At 40.7% G+C, this 15,408-nt stretch overlaps 1 long non-coding RNA gene across 1 annotated transcript in view; it reads right to left on the bottom strand.

Moving 5' to 3' along the window:
• Positions 1–15,087, bottom strand: part of LOC149470860 (uncharacterized) — a 61,284-nt gene extending 46,197 nt beyond the window's left edge. The window contains exon 1 of the long non-coding RNA XR_016307820.1: positions 14,926–15,087. This is a non-coding gene — a long non-coding RNA (uncharacterized LOC149470860). The remainder of the gene's footprint in view (positions 1–14,925) is intronic.
• Positions 15,088–15,408: the final 321 nt, after the last annotated feature.

Here is a 15,408-nt window from a genome sequence, read left to right as displayed (position 1 = left end):
AAATAACTTTTTTGATGGAATACAGTATATTGACCTAATCGTATCATATTTCTTCTTGGATTGCTTGCTCCAAATTTCTTCATTGTCAGTTCATAGTGCTGTAACTGACTTTTCTATTATTCAGAACGTGAATAATTAAATGTAGCTTAGATCACAATACAGAATATTCAAGCAAAACATGTTTTCATGTTTTACCTTTCTTCTCCTGTCCCCTGAGAGCTTTGACAAGGTCTTCAAAATACCAGTCTGATGGCTAATAAATGCATATGTAGATGTAGTTACTGTATATCAGAGAAAGTATTTCAGTCATCCCATTACGGAACCCAATCTCCTCCAAGGACGAGTAAGGAGCAAGCCGATTTAGGCCAGGAATTTCCTGCTATGCACAGTAGTGAGCTAATCTCTCTTGGGTTCGGTTTGAGCAGGGTGCGGAGATCTTCAAAGTGATTTGGATGCCAAACCCCACTGAAAGCAATAGGACCTGAATCAGTCAAATTAAAAATTCCCATTTTCTTGGTTAATTGGAAAGGGGGTGTAAAAAAATAGCATGGGGTGGGGGCCCTTCATGGGGAACATGTACTAATGTAAACATTTAAAAAAAATTCCATTCACCTAGAAGCAATGATTTTTAAAATACTTAAAGTTAAACATTAAAAATGTCCAATTCAATTAACCATTTTAATACAGAGCACTTTCACCCCCTTCCTGCACAGACCAATTTTTAGCTTTTATTGCTGTTGCATTTTGAATGACAATTGTGAGGTCATGCAACAGTGTATCCATGTGAAATTTTTTGGGGGACAAATAGAGATTTCTTTTGGTGGTATTTAATCACCACTGGGGTTTTATTTTTGCTAAACAAATGAAAAAAGACTGACAATTTTGCAAATAAGTAATTTTTCTTCTTCATTGATATGCATTGATGGGCAATGATAGCAGTGGTGACTCTAGGAACAGAATATATGGGGGCACATAAGATACCACAGTGAATCATACCACAGAAAAAAAACTAAACAGGTATATATAAATAAGATTACAAAATATGAGAGTAATGCAGTATGCAATGATACCCTTTTCTTGTACTAAAACCTAACACTTAAAAGACAAGCTTTCAAGAGTTTTCCTTTCTTCCTCAGGTATTGCTTCAGACCTGAGAAAGAGAGGAAAACTCTCAGAGTCTGCAGACATACTACAGGAGATGGTCAAAGACTGCAGAAATACTGCAAGAGAGGACCTGAGACTGCAGAAATACTACAAAAGCGGGTCAGAGACTTCAGACATGCTACAGATGATGGGCAGAGACTGCAGACATAGTACAGGAGATGATCAAAGACTGCAGACATAGTACCAGAGATGATCAGAGACTGCAGACATGGTACAGGAGAGGATCAAAGACTGTGCAGACATAGTACCGGAGATGATCAGAGACTGCAGACATACTAGAGGTGATGGGCAGAGACTGCAGACATACTACAGGAGATGATCAGAGACTGGTCCTCACCCCCCGCACCCCTCTAGCGATGCCACTGGGTGCATGGGAGCTTGGGCATGCAGGAAGGGCCCCATACTGCCTATGATGGCAATGGGGCCCCGTTCCACTTGTCAGGACCCCCACCCAAGGTGGCGGAACGCCAGGGACCACTCGCTGCGACCCTAGTAGTTCCACCATGGCCCAGCAGCCTATATTTGCGGGGGGGCATACGGAGGGGGCAAGGAATAATGTAGAGGGCCAATTGCCCCCAGTAGTGATGCCATTACCAAGAGTAAAGGGCTCAGAGTTTCTGGCTGGTAGTCCATACAGAAGAGTTTGGGCAGCAGACAGAGCTGCTAAAAATGCTCTCTTTGGAAAGTGAGTGCTCCACTTAGACTTAAAGGCCCCCCATGCTGGTAGGACTGTAGTTAATCCTCTTCTGGTCAGTGGCTTATTTTTGGCCATTCTCCGACAGAATCAATTGTTTACTATGCTGTTATCCTAAAATTGAGCCAGTGTGTGATACTTCCCTTCCAGGACCTTTACCTGTTTCAATAAAGCCCATTCAACTATTACTAGTGTGTTGGTGGTTGTTGGTTCCCGGTCTTGGATCGGTCATCATTGAAAGCAGCAGGAGGACCCAAAGTAATCCAATAGCTCCTAAGGTAGAAGGCCTTGCCTTTTTTCAAAATTGCTGTGCAGTCTGAATTCTTGATTTATCAGACACTAAATCCCCATCCTGATCTGGTTAACAATGGCTGTAGAGATAACCTCCCAGTAAAATGTCATGGATTCTATCATTTCTGTTGCCACCATACGTGGGAGTGTGCATTGGTGGTGGAGTGACATCAGCTACTCTTCTCCCATCCATCAATAATTATTTGCAGTATAGTAAGAGGTACTGAGATTGTAGCTGTGAGCAACAGTGAGTCTGTTTTGAAATAATTTATTAAACAGGACTAAATCAAACAACTACCTAAAGATAGGAGAATAAAGTAGATCAGGAGTTCTTAGACCTCTTAATCCAAGGACTCAAATAAAGGAAGTTGTTACTGCTTTGGGACCCAAAAGCAAAATAGGCAATCTAGGCAAAATTTACTACATGGTCATGTGGCGACCCATCACAAGCACATCCGCACTCAGGGTTCCAACCCGTAGTTTAATAAACACTAATGTAGAACAACAGAAGAGAGCAGACAGCGTAGCAGCACACTTTTTTCTGGAGATCACAGTGAATACAAAACTTGCCGATTGAGAGTTCTGTAGAGCAAATCTCTTTCTAGTGTCCTGAGACCAGGGGCGGACTGACCATTTGGAAACTCGGGCACTGCCCGAGGGCCCGGGGTCAGTAGGGGGCCCCATGAGATGCCCCTGGTACCTTTTTCATAGGCTTTTTTGAGTTTGGGCAAGGACACAGGGGCCCCATGATCCCCTATTGCCCGGGGGCCCCATGAGTTGTCAGTCCGCCCCTGCCTGAGACTACATCACATGGTACCAACCTTGGCCTTTGCAGCAATCTCTTCTTCTAGACTGCAACATTTTAAAGTTGACCAGCAGGACCATGTGACGTGATTTTGGAAGACAGTTATTTTCACAATGTATTTTTGTGGTGATGTTTTCAATGTCTGTAGCTAATGATTTTCTGGACACCGTGCTGGACTAAACTTCACCTCTGAGCTCCTCACCTGCCTTGCAACTTCTTCATTTGGATTGTATAAGCAGAATCTGGGAACACCGGAATCCAGAGGGTCCATCTTTGGAGGTGGTTATATCCATCCTGGAGAGCGGTCCTTGTAGCTTGAGTATTTTGCTAGGCTTATAATCATATATTTTCTGGTGGGTACATATTGGTGGAGGATCTGCACAAAGGATATATCACATTTTGGTTTGCTGTTTCGATGAAGCACTATTAGTGGAGACTTCTGATTGGATGTTTCTCTATTTGAACTGTCACATTTATTCACACAAGCACTTTTATGTTCACTATAGTGTTGTTTTATCATGCGCTTTATATAAAATCTTTATGTGCCAATTTATTTATGTATTTATTATATTTGGGTACGTTTACTTGATTTTTTTATGAATTTCTATGTACACAAAGGAATTTTCTGGTGCACTTTGTATTATTAGCGCTGCACAGTTTTTGATGTATCTTATGAGGCTAAAGGCTAATTGGCTAATATGCACAACTACTCCTGATTTGATCTGCTCCAGTTTTAGTAAATTCCCCCCAGTGACTCTACTGCACTGAAATCCCAAACAGTGTTACTAGCCCTACATAGGTTTCCTCTGTAAACTATAGAAAGCCCACTTCCTATCTTATGTATTTGAAGAGAAGGGAGGTGTTCTATAGTCCAAATGAGGCGCAAGCAGCCTATGGTTAGAATGCTGCCCCTCTATAGATACGGTACAGTGAATGAACATTGCCACCATGGGACAAGAAGTGTTTTGCTGATAGTGTCACTGTGCAAAAATAAAGGAAAACTAAATAAAACAGGAGCTTACGTAGGCAACAGATCTCATGTCTGATAGTCTGTAATATATTACATTTTTGCTCTTAGGTTTCAGTACACCTTAATGACTAACAATCTTGAAACCAGAGAGTCAGCATGATAACCTTTAAAAGAATGAGAAGCTTTTTTCCAGAAAATATTTTGTTAAGTCCACTTTAAATACCTGCGAGCCTTTCTCAACCAATTACCATGAAGAACCCATTGAAATAACTTTCAGGACTCAAGGAGCCCCTGACAATAATCACGATATCTATGATATGCTTCTTATAATGGCGGTCAGTAGGAAAAAGGCCCGCCTTACAAATATCTAAAAAGATCACTGGTGTCAGTCGTTACTCATGTAGCACTTCCCTCATAGGAGTCACTGAGGTATTTCCTGGCTCCCTGTCATTCTGGACCTCTCTCTGAAAGCCCAACCCCTGCTGACACCACAGGTTCTTTTGACCAGAGTAGATTACCACCGGAAAGTAGACATACACACAGATTAGAGCGAACTGATATGAAGTTTATATTAAACTTTAATGTAAACTTAGTTAACCACTTCAATACCGGGCAGTTTTACCCCTTTCTTGCACAGGCCAATTTTCAGGTTTCAGCACTCTCACACTTTGAATGACAATTGCGTGGTCATGCAACACTGTACCTAAACTAAATATGAATCATTTTTGTTCACACAACTAGAGCTTTCGTTTGGTGGTTTTTGGGAAAAAAAAAGTTTTTCTTTGTTTCTGTTTTAAAAATGTGCAAATAAATAATTGTTCTTCATAAATTTAGGCCAAGATGTATTCTGCTACTTTTTTTTTGTGAAAATAACCCAAATCAGTATTTATTATTTAGTCTGTAGGAAAGTTATAGAGTTAACAAACTATGGGACATACTGTATCTGAAAATTGATCAATCATGAAGTACTGACAGCCGATCTAATTTCTTGAGGCCGAAAAATGTCGGAACAATATAGATATCCACTAAATGACCCCTGTTTGCAAAGTAGACAGTCCAACGTATTTCATAAGAGGCATGGCGAGTTTTTTGAAGTTGTAATTTCTTTGCCATAATTTTGTGGAAAATGAAGAAAATAAAAAAAATTATTTTCACAATTTTTCTTTTACTGTCACCAGTGCAGCACAGTGTAATCATATAACTGGTGTGGCGGTGATCAGGGACACTGACTGGTGACAGTACAAAAACAATTGATAATTTTTTTTATTTTATTATTATTATTATTATTATTATTATTATTATTATTATTGTTTTTTATCAAATTTTTTTCTCTTTTTTTAGCATTTTCTTTTCATATTACACTATGACCAAAGTAGTACAATGTTACCATAGTAACATTATACTACTTTGGGGAAGTGATCAGCATTTTTTTTTTTACACAATATGATTGCTTATATCAAATACTTTCTTTGCTATAAGCAAGCATTTAACTGAATGAAATCGATTCATTCAGGTTTTTTTGTTGTGATTAGCTGTGATTGGCCATGGATAATCACATGACACAGATGGGCTGTGATTGGCCCAGTCTGTGCATCTGATTACTGTGACCCATCACAGCTAGTGACACAATTGTATACAAAGGATGTCATGAATGGAAGCCATCCATTGTTTACAACTGTCATGTGACCTGCTGTGATTGGTCACAGCAGGTCACATGGTGCTGGCAATGGGCTGCTACACAGATCTGTCATCGTCTGTGTCCGAGGTACACAGCTGGTAGCAGATCTAGTCACAGTGTGGACCTGCGAGGCACACGTAAGGCGCAATCCGGGAAGAACGTCACATGATGCCCAGCCAGATTGACAAGGATCCTACTGTCATTTTCCTATTGGCTGGGCGGGAAGTGGTTAAACAGTACAGAATGGTATGGGTACAGGGAATAGCAATTATTACTCTTAGCAACTGTAAGAAACAACACATCCAGCAGAATCTCAATCAGTGTTAGCAGGCCTGCTTTCCAGAAGTTAACCCAATACCTTCAACCTGATGTGGCGTCAACCCCAGTAAGCAATGAAAACTAACAACAAGAGAACTTGCTCACTTTGGGCCCTCAGAATCTGATGGCAAGGCTTACATCTGATATAAAAGAACTCTTTGACCAGAGTAGTCAATGTCCATTCAAATGCAGTAAGGACTCTTCTGCGTGCTCGCTGGGGCCAGTTGATGCACAAGTAGGAAGTGATGAAGGTGACAGTTTTTTACAGGATCAACACAAGAGGAGGGAGAAGAAAGGGCAAATACTTTCCCTTTAAGTGGTACTTGACTTGGGTGTTGTCCTCTTTAATGAACTGAGAAGAGGGCAGCTTTAGGCAAATAAGGTGTCAAACTGGTAATAAGGCTTGTTGGCAGAGGACAACTCCACTCTGGGCTGCAGTAACCAATGGCAATGGTGGTAAAAGTTCCTTTAGAATGGTAGGCCATTGGTTAAGGGAACAGATGTGATCTAGCCTACAGAAAGCGTGCTCTGCGGTCAGCTCTGTTGATTGGATTGTCCTGCAAATGTGTTCAACAGTAGCAGCTATGGGAACTAGGCCATAACACATGTTAACTGAATGCAATGTCCACAACTGTGACATTACAGCAAGGGTGTTACACTTATCTAAGAGGCAGAAATTGCTCACTGCTGTAGGAACGCCTAGGAACATCTGGAGGAACCCTAGGATCCATGGAACCCTGGTTGAGAAAGTCTAACCTATGCTGTAAGCAATGAACCATTGACCATTGACCATTTCTCTGTGAAATAGCAGTAGATTCACTGGATAGTGACTGTTTTTAGGGACTCTTTAATGACTGGCATAGTACCACTGGATTGGCTAATGTGGTGCCTATATTTAAAAAGGGATCAAAATCTTTACCAAGTAATTATAGACCTGTTAGTTTAACTTCTATAGTTGAGAAGATACTGGAGAGTTTAATAAAAGACCACATAGATGAGTTCTTGCTTGGAAACCATATTTTAAGCAACAGACAGCATGGCTTCATGAAAGACAGAAGTTGTCAAACAAATCTGATTTCTTTTTATGAGGAGGTGAGCAAAACCTTGGACAGAGGGGTGGCTGTGGACGTGGTTTACTTAGATTTTGCAAAAGCGTTTGACACAGTTCCCCACACATGGCTAATATGTAAGGTAAAGTCTACAGGCTTGTTTCCAATTTACAAGCCGATCTCAATTTACTGTTTAATTGGGCAACTACACTGCTCAAAAAATTAAAGGAACACTTTTTAATCAGAGTATAGCATCAAGTCAATCAAACTCCTGGTCAGTTAAATAGCAGAGGGGGTTGTTAATCAGTTTCACCTGCTTTGGTATTAATTAAATTAACAACAGGTGCAACAATGAGACGACTCCCAAAACAGGAATGGTTTTACAGATGGAAGCCACTGACATTTTTATCCCTACTCATCTTTTCTGACTGTTTTCCACTAGTTTTGCATTTGGCTGGTGTCAGTGTTACTACTGGTAATATGAGGTGATACCTGGACCCTACAGAGGTTGCAAAGGCAGTCCAACTCCTCCAGGATGCCACATCAATACATGCCATTGCCAGAAGTTTTGCTGTATCTCCCAGCACAGTCTCAAGAGCATGGAGGAGATTCCAGGAGACAGGAAGTTGCTCTAGGAGAGCTGGCCAGGGCCATAGAAGGTCCTTAACCCATCAGCAGGACTGGTATCTGCTCCTTTTTGCAAGGAGGAACAGGATGAGCACTGCCAGAGCCCTACAAAATGACCTCTAGCAGGCCACTGGTGTGAATATCTTTGACCAATCAGAAACAGACTTCATGAGGGTGGCTTGAGGGCCCGACATCCTCTAGTGGGCCCCGTGCTCACTGGCTGGCACCATAGAGCTCAATTGGCATTTGCCATTGAACACCAGAATTGGCAGGTCTGCCACTGGCACCCTGTGCTTTTCACAGATGAGAGCAGGTTCACCCTGAGTACATGTGACAGACGTGAAAGGGTCTGGAGAAGCCGTGGAGAACATTATGCTGCGTATAACATCATTTAGCATGACCATTTTGGTGGTGGGTCAGTGATGGTCTGTGGAGGCATATCCATAGAGGGATGCACAGACTTCTACAGACTAGACAATGGCACCCAGACTGCCATTTGGTATTGGTATTCTGGTAGATCACAAGCTTAATAATGGCATGCAATGCCAAGCTGCAGCTTCAAAGTGAGCAAAATCCTCTCTTGTATTAACCACTTCCCGACCGGCCGTTGTATATAAACGGCCGGACGGTGGCACTGCAGGGTCGGGTGGCCGTCTATAAACGGCCTCCCCACACCCTGCTTGTACGCGCTCCCTGGGAGCGCGCAGCACCGCGATCTGGTGCCCGCTGTGTCCTCCGGACACAGTGAAACACCGATCGTCGGACGGGACCTCTGTACGAGGTCCCGATCATGTGATCACTGATTGGCCAATCAGTGATCACATGCAAAGTAGTAAGCAAGATGTCACTTGTGACATCATTGCTTACTATGTGTGAAATCTGTGAATGATCACAGAGGTCACATGGTACAAGGCTATTCACAAAAGCCTTGTACCATGTGACAAGTTGTGACCAATCACAGCTCACTCTGTATTTCTCAATGAGTGCAGGAATGCACACAGAGAGAAAGAGAAATGATTGCTTTTACATCCTATATGGGTGTAAAAGCAATCAGTGTAAAAAAAAAAAAAAATCTTTATCACCCCTCACAAGTAGTACAGTGTCACCATGGTGACACTGTACTGCTAGGGTGACAGTATGTAAAAAAAAAAAATAAAATAAAAAATAATAATATAAAAAAATAAAATAAAAATGTAAAAAAAAATGTTAAAAATTATAATTTTTGCTTATAAACTAATTTGGATTTTTTTTTTTACTAAAAAGATAACGGAATAAATTTTGGCTAAGATTTATGATGAAATATTATTTATTTGCAAAATTTTATAAAAAAAACACTTTTTTAAAAAATTTTTGGACATTTCATTTACATAGCAAAAAAATACAAATCCCAGTGGTGAATAAATACCACCAAAATAAAGCTTTATCTATCTAAAAAAAATGGTAAAAAATTCATTTGGGTACAGTGTTGCATGACCGCGCAATTGTCATTCAAAGTGTGATAGCGCTAAAAGCTGAAAATTGCCCTGGTCAGGAAGGGGGTAAAAGTGTCCGGTCTGGAAGTGGTTAAAAGAGGCATAGACTCCAGAGAGAGAGATATGATATTACCCCGGTATAAATCATTCGTAAGACCTCATCTGGAATATGCAGTTCAGTTTTGGGCACCAATTCACAAACATTGGGGAACTGGAGAAAGTACAGAGAAGGGCAACCAAACTGATAAGAGGCATGGAGGAGCTCAGCTATCAGGAAAGATTAGAGGAACTGAATGTATTCTCTCTTGAGAAGAGGAGATTAAGGGGGGATATGATCTCCATGTATAATACATAAGGGGGATATGATCTCCATGTATAATACATAAGGGGGGATATGATCTCCATGTATAATACATAAGGGGGGATATGATCTCCATGTATAATACATAAGGGGGATATGATCACCATGTATAATACATAAGGGGGATATGATCTCCATGTATAATACATAAGGGGGGAAATGATCTCCATGTATAATACATAAGGGGGGATATGATCTCCATGTATAATACATAAGGGGGATATGATCTCCATGTATAACACATAAGGGGGGATATGATCTCCATGTATAATACATAAGGGGGATATGATCTCCATGTATAATACATAAGGGGGGATATGATCTCCATGTATAATACATAAGGGGGGATATGATCAACATGTATAAATACATCAGTGGTTCATATAGTGAACTCGGTGTAGAGCTATTCACCCTGAGGTCATCACAGAGGACAAGGGGGCACTCTTTACATCTGGAGGAAAATAAATTTAATCTCCAAACACAGAAAGGTTTCTCCACAGTGAGAGCTGTGAGAATGTTGAATAGACTCCCTCAAGAGTTGGTTCTGGCCAGCTCAGTGGATTGCTTCAAAAAAGGCCTGGATTGTTTCTTAGGTACACAGAATATAACTGGATACTAACATTTTTAGGCAAAGTTGATCCAGGGAATATCCAATTGCCTCTCGGGGGATCAGGAAGGAATTGTTTTCCCAGCAGGAACAAATTGGATCATGCTTTGCTGGGTTTTTTTCCTTCCTCTGGATCAACTGTGGGTATAGGATTATAACTTTTTTTTTTTCTATGGTTGAACTGGATGCACTTTTGTCTTTTTTCAGCCAGACTAACTATGTAACTATGAAATCTTTGGACCCATTGTCAGACCCTACACTGGTGCAATGGGTCCTGGGTTCCTTGTGGTGCACGACAGTGCCCGGCCTCATGTGGCGAAAGTATGCAGGCAGTTCCTAGAGAATGAAGGAATTGATACCATTGAATGGCCCCCATGCTTCCCTGACCTAAATCCAATAGAACACCTCTGGGATATCATGTTTCGGTTCACCTGACACTTCCAGGTTGGACCTCAGACTGTCCAGGAGCTCAGTGATGCCCTGGTCCAGATCTGGGAGAAAATACCCCAGGACACCATCCGTCGTCTCATTAGGAGAATGCCCCAATTTTGTCATACATGTATACAAGCACGTGGGGCCCATACAAACTCCTGAGTACCATTTTGAGTTGCTGTAATGAAATTTCAGCAAAATGAACTAACCTGCTGAATAATTTTCCTGATACAAATCATTAGTAAGACCTCATCTGGAATATGCAGTACAGTTTTGTGCATCAATTCACAAAAAGAACATTGGGGAACTGGAGAAAGTGCAGAGAAGGGCAACCAAACTAATATGAGGCATGGAGGAGCTCAGCTATGAGGAAAGATTAGAGGAACTAAATGTATTCATTGAATTGATGTATTTATTTATGATGTATTTATTTATGTATAAATACATCAGTGGTTCATATAGTGAACTCGGTGTAGAGCTATTCACCCTGAGGTCATCACAGAGGACAAGGGGGCACTCTTTATGTCTGGAGGAAAAGAGATTTAATCTCCAAACACAGAAAGGTTTCTTCACAGTGAGAGCTGTGAAAATGTGGAATAAACTCCCTCAGGAGTTGGTTCTGGCCAGCTCAGTGGATTGCTTTAAAAAAGTCCTGGATTCTTTCCTAGATACACAGAATATAACTGGATACTAACATTTAAAGGTAAAGTTGATCCAGGGAATATCCAATTGCCTCTCGGGGGATCATGAAGGTATTTTTTCCTCTGCAGGAGCAAATTGGATTATGCTTTGCTGTTTTTTTTGCTTTCCTCTGGATGAACTGTGGGTATAAGATTATAGCTTTTTTTTTTGGTTGAACTGGATAGACTTTTGTCTTTTTTCAGCCAGACTAACTATGTAACTGTGTGCCCAAAACTTGGCCCTTATTTAACTCTATACCTGTGAATGTGTCAGTGGTTCAATGCCCTAAGTAAAGCATTGCAGAATATCTTTGCTCTGCATAAATCAACTAAATAAATACAGTTCTCAGCATCTTTTTTTTGTTCAGATCATCAGAAAAGTTCAACTTTCTAGTAAAAATAAAAATCATCTCCTGCTATTTTACACCTCAGAAGCTGATTGCATTTTAAGTAGACCAAACTTCTTTCAGCGGACACACATGTGCGTAGTTGGCCATGTTTTATGTTTCACAGAATGTCGCGGGGTTCCGCTTAACTAATGTGTGTTTTTATTTTGCCTTTTTTTAATCTCTCATTTTGGACGAAAGTAAAATAAAATCACTCTATTGCCTGCGAGGAACAAAGGCGGCAGTCAGCGGAGTTGGCCCTCTGCCCAGTGCTTGGTGCCATATATTACCACCCCTGAGACTTGAGACCTTTAGTCTCTCTTGTTGTTGTTGGGAGATGGAGTTTTTTTCTCTTAGAGTCAGGAAATGAGCTAACTCTGTAGTGGCTTTCCTTATTTCTCCAGGGCAAACTTTGCTGTACGCTACAGCCTATAGATCTAGAGTACCTGGCGCTCTGTTCCTCTCATGTAACATGAAAGGAAACCTCAATATTTGAAAATTCACTCACTTGTATAACCCCACCCTTCAGTAAAGTTTCTAAGAAAAAGGCTGTACAAATACCCTTCAGTGTCCTTTAATATATTTGTCTTTTATTTTTTAGCTTGTATCTCCTGTATGCCATAGACTGCTCAAAATTTGGGCTGAAAATGTGAATTTATTTTTTTTTAATCTGAAAATCTGTTATCATTTTTTTTACAGAACAACTGACTAATATATTGTGATGTTGCTAAAAGCAGGTAATATGATATCGGACTTTTAGTTTAAATGTGTAAATTTAAATTTTTTGCCAGTTTTGGAAACAAAAGGATCCATTTCTTAATGAATTTCACATTCTGAGTTCAAATATAACAATGAAATTTGTCAATTGGCTCTAGTTTTTCTGTAAACGGAAAGTTTTCTACTATAGGCGTAATGACTACATAATGCACAATAATTATATAGATAGATGTCTTTCCACAAATATAAAGCAAGTGATATTGACTACATAACAAAGCCTAAATGGCATAATATATTGCATAGGATTACCAAGAAAAATTATAGCCATAAGCTAAGTTGAATCATTTTAATACTTAGGATTCTCACTAGTTTTGTCTTCAGTTTGTGTCGGTTTTGCTTCTCTTGGCTTTTCTCTTGTATTCGAGGAAAGGGCTATCTCTTACAACTGCACGTGACTACACGCTTCAGGTTCTTCCTCACTTGACAGCCACGAAGGATTCTGGTGCTTTGGGAATTGGTAGCCCCTCTCCATGAGGAACTGGACGTATTGCCGATGGAATATTTGGATAGTGCACAGATAACTTTTTCTTCTTATTTAGCCCTTTTACAATTGGAGGCACCATACAAAAGTAACAATTACTAACATGATCTGTTGGCTCTCTCCAAATCATTGGCACAGCGAAAGGCATAGATGCCTTTTTTCCATTCAACCATTGCTCCAGTGCCGTCCCACAAGAATTGCAGCATATATGTGGTGCCCAGCTCTTGTCCTGGTCTCCTATCTTGCAGCCAAAATACAAGTTGTAGGCTTTCTTAATCATTCCTGTTATCCTCCTTTTTTGTGAGATAAAAGTTATTTCACCGCAGATATAGCAGAAATTATCTGCTTTATTCACACAAGTTCGAGGCATTACTGAGTAGCCTATATAAGCATAAAACGAAATGTAAAGACGCTGTCGAACTTCAATCAGCTACAGATACTGCAGCTTTTATGCAGTGAAGTGATGCAATTAAAGGCTAATATTGCATCATCTCAGTATACATGCAATTTTCTATTGGTCACCAGTATCAATTGCGCAATATGCAGCTGAAGTTGCATCATAATTTTGAATGGCTTACGTCATTAGATGGGTGAATATATCATGGAAACTAGAGCCAATCAACATTTTTTAGGGTCATTTTCGTTTTCAGCACCCCAAAATTATGTAAGATTAGCTAATTTGATGCCCAAAACTTTTTACCTGTTGAACAGTGTTATTTGTCGAAAGAGAAAATGTATGATTGCAAAACTTCTTATAGCTTTCTAAAGTCACCTGAAAATGAATATTACAATAAAATAACCATGCCATAATAACACTACTGCAGAATATTAGAGTGAAGCTAAACTCTCTCAGTCAACTATTTTTTATTCCTTATGCTACTATCCTTAATAAATGGTTAGGAAGGTATATTATATTTGCTTTTGTTAAAAGTGTTTTTTTTTTTATTATTTCATCCTGGTTTCTGGCTGTGGCAATGGATGCCAAACATCCTAGGAGCCTATGGGCTTTTTTTTTCTTTTATCTGGAGGAGTGGCTTTCTCAGCTAAGCACACCCTCCTGTCTGCATGCCTGATCTAAAGGCAATAAATTCCAGGAAGTAAATGCTACATGAATCATCTGCCCTTATTCAAGATGGCTGCAGCTAGAAATGCTAGGGGGGGGGGGGTTCAAAGTGATTTTTGAACAAAATAAAGAATTGAGACATGGAGGGATGGGTGAGGTTGCTGTGAATATTAAAAATGAATTAGATAATGTTTTCACTTTGTGCTCAGATACAGTTAAGGCCCCTTTCACATGGCCGTTCCAATCAGACCCACCTGTTAGTTTTTCAGGTGGACCTGATCGGAAGGTTCATTCATCCCTATGGACAAGTGAGTGTGGGCAACATCACCTTGACCATGCACATGGGGCACTTTTTGCCTGTTTGTGAGCTTGTCAATGCCCAGTACCAGGCAGGGCTTGCATTCATGTGAAATAAACAGTATGGTGGTACCCCGACTTAGAGATGTACCGTACACTGTGCAGTAGTTAAATGTGAAGTGTGCTGTTCCTCTGGCACTACATACCTTATCTGTGAGTTGTTGCATTTAAGTGGGAGCCTATGCCATCTCCACTCATCCAGCGTACCTCTGGCACCTCTCTCCCAGCGACAGAATGGTGTCCCACCATGAAATTAGCACGGACCTTATGCATGCATTCAGTAACTCCTGCTCTACCGAAACCATGCAACCAGGCTGTGGTTCTCCGTTACATAGATTGATCAGAAACTTTTTGGGGAACCGTTCACTGGGGAACTAGTCAGAGCACCGACTCCCATGTTACTGGAGGACCCATTGCCACGCCAGGTACCATGCTTCATGACAAGCTGCTACACATTTTACACCAGTCTTCATTACCTGTGGCAACTCCTCCTGCTGAGTTAACTCTTTGTATCAGACTCGCTTCATACCCTGCATGTGCTTTACAGACCCTGTTCTTTCATACTCCAAGAACCATTATGCAGCCTTCAGAGAAACTTCAGACCAGGCTTTAAAACAGTTTAACAAAATTTACTGTAACTTTTTATGGAACAATGACAAGCGTAACATAGTTCAGGCCCTAAATAAATAACAGAGCTGGCTGCCTAGGCATACCTTAACAGGTGTTAGTCCATGATTGTCGATCTCCAATGGCTGGTAGTATCCTCTGGACTTTCTGGTATCTTGTGGGACTACATGCTGGCTCTCGAATTTCCCAACCCCAGACTTTCCCGAGGACTCTCTCCCTGGGTGATTGCTGGTTGTAAAGGGTTACATCTTCTTCTTTGAGCCTCTTTCTTCTATTTATATGTGGCCAATGTTATATCAGAGCCCTCCCCAATTTTGTATGAGCACAGCGAGGGGGGCAGAGCCCAGCAAAAGCCTAGGAAACAGCAGAGCTTGCATTAACCTTTCCCTAACAAGGGCAGACTAGCTAATGCACTAACATGAAAAATTCCCCTTGTAGGCACCTGCCTACACGAGTGTAAATGGACTTGTGTTCATTTACACCCACCTACCTCTGGTTCCTATTTAGTCCGCTTAAAAAAAAAAGAAGGAGATCCGGCCTCTTCTGTTTAGGTGGAGCAAATCAGAGGG

The sequence above is a fragment of the Staurois parvus genome, unplaced genomic scaffold, assembly GCF_062004578.1.
Source record: "Staurois parvus isolate SC_StPar_1 unplaced genomic scaffold, SC_StPar_1.0 ptg000030l, whole genome shotgun sequence".
Classification (NCBI taxonomy): Eukaryota; Metazoa; Chordata; class Amphibia; order Anura; family Ranidae; genus Staurois; species Staurois parvus.
This window is presented reverse-complemented; position numbering and strand designations above follow the sequence as displayed.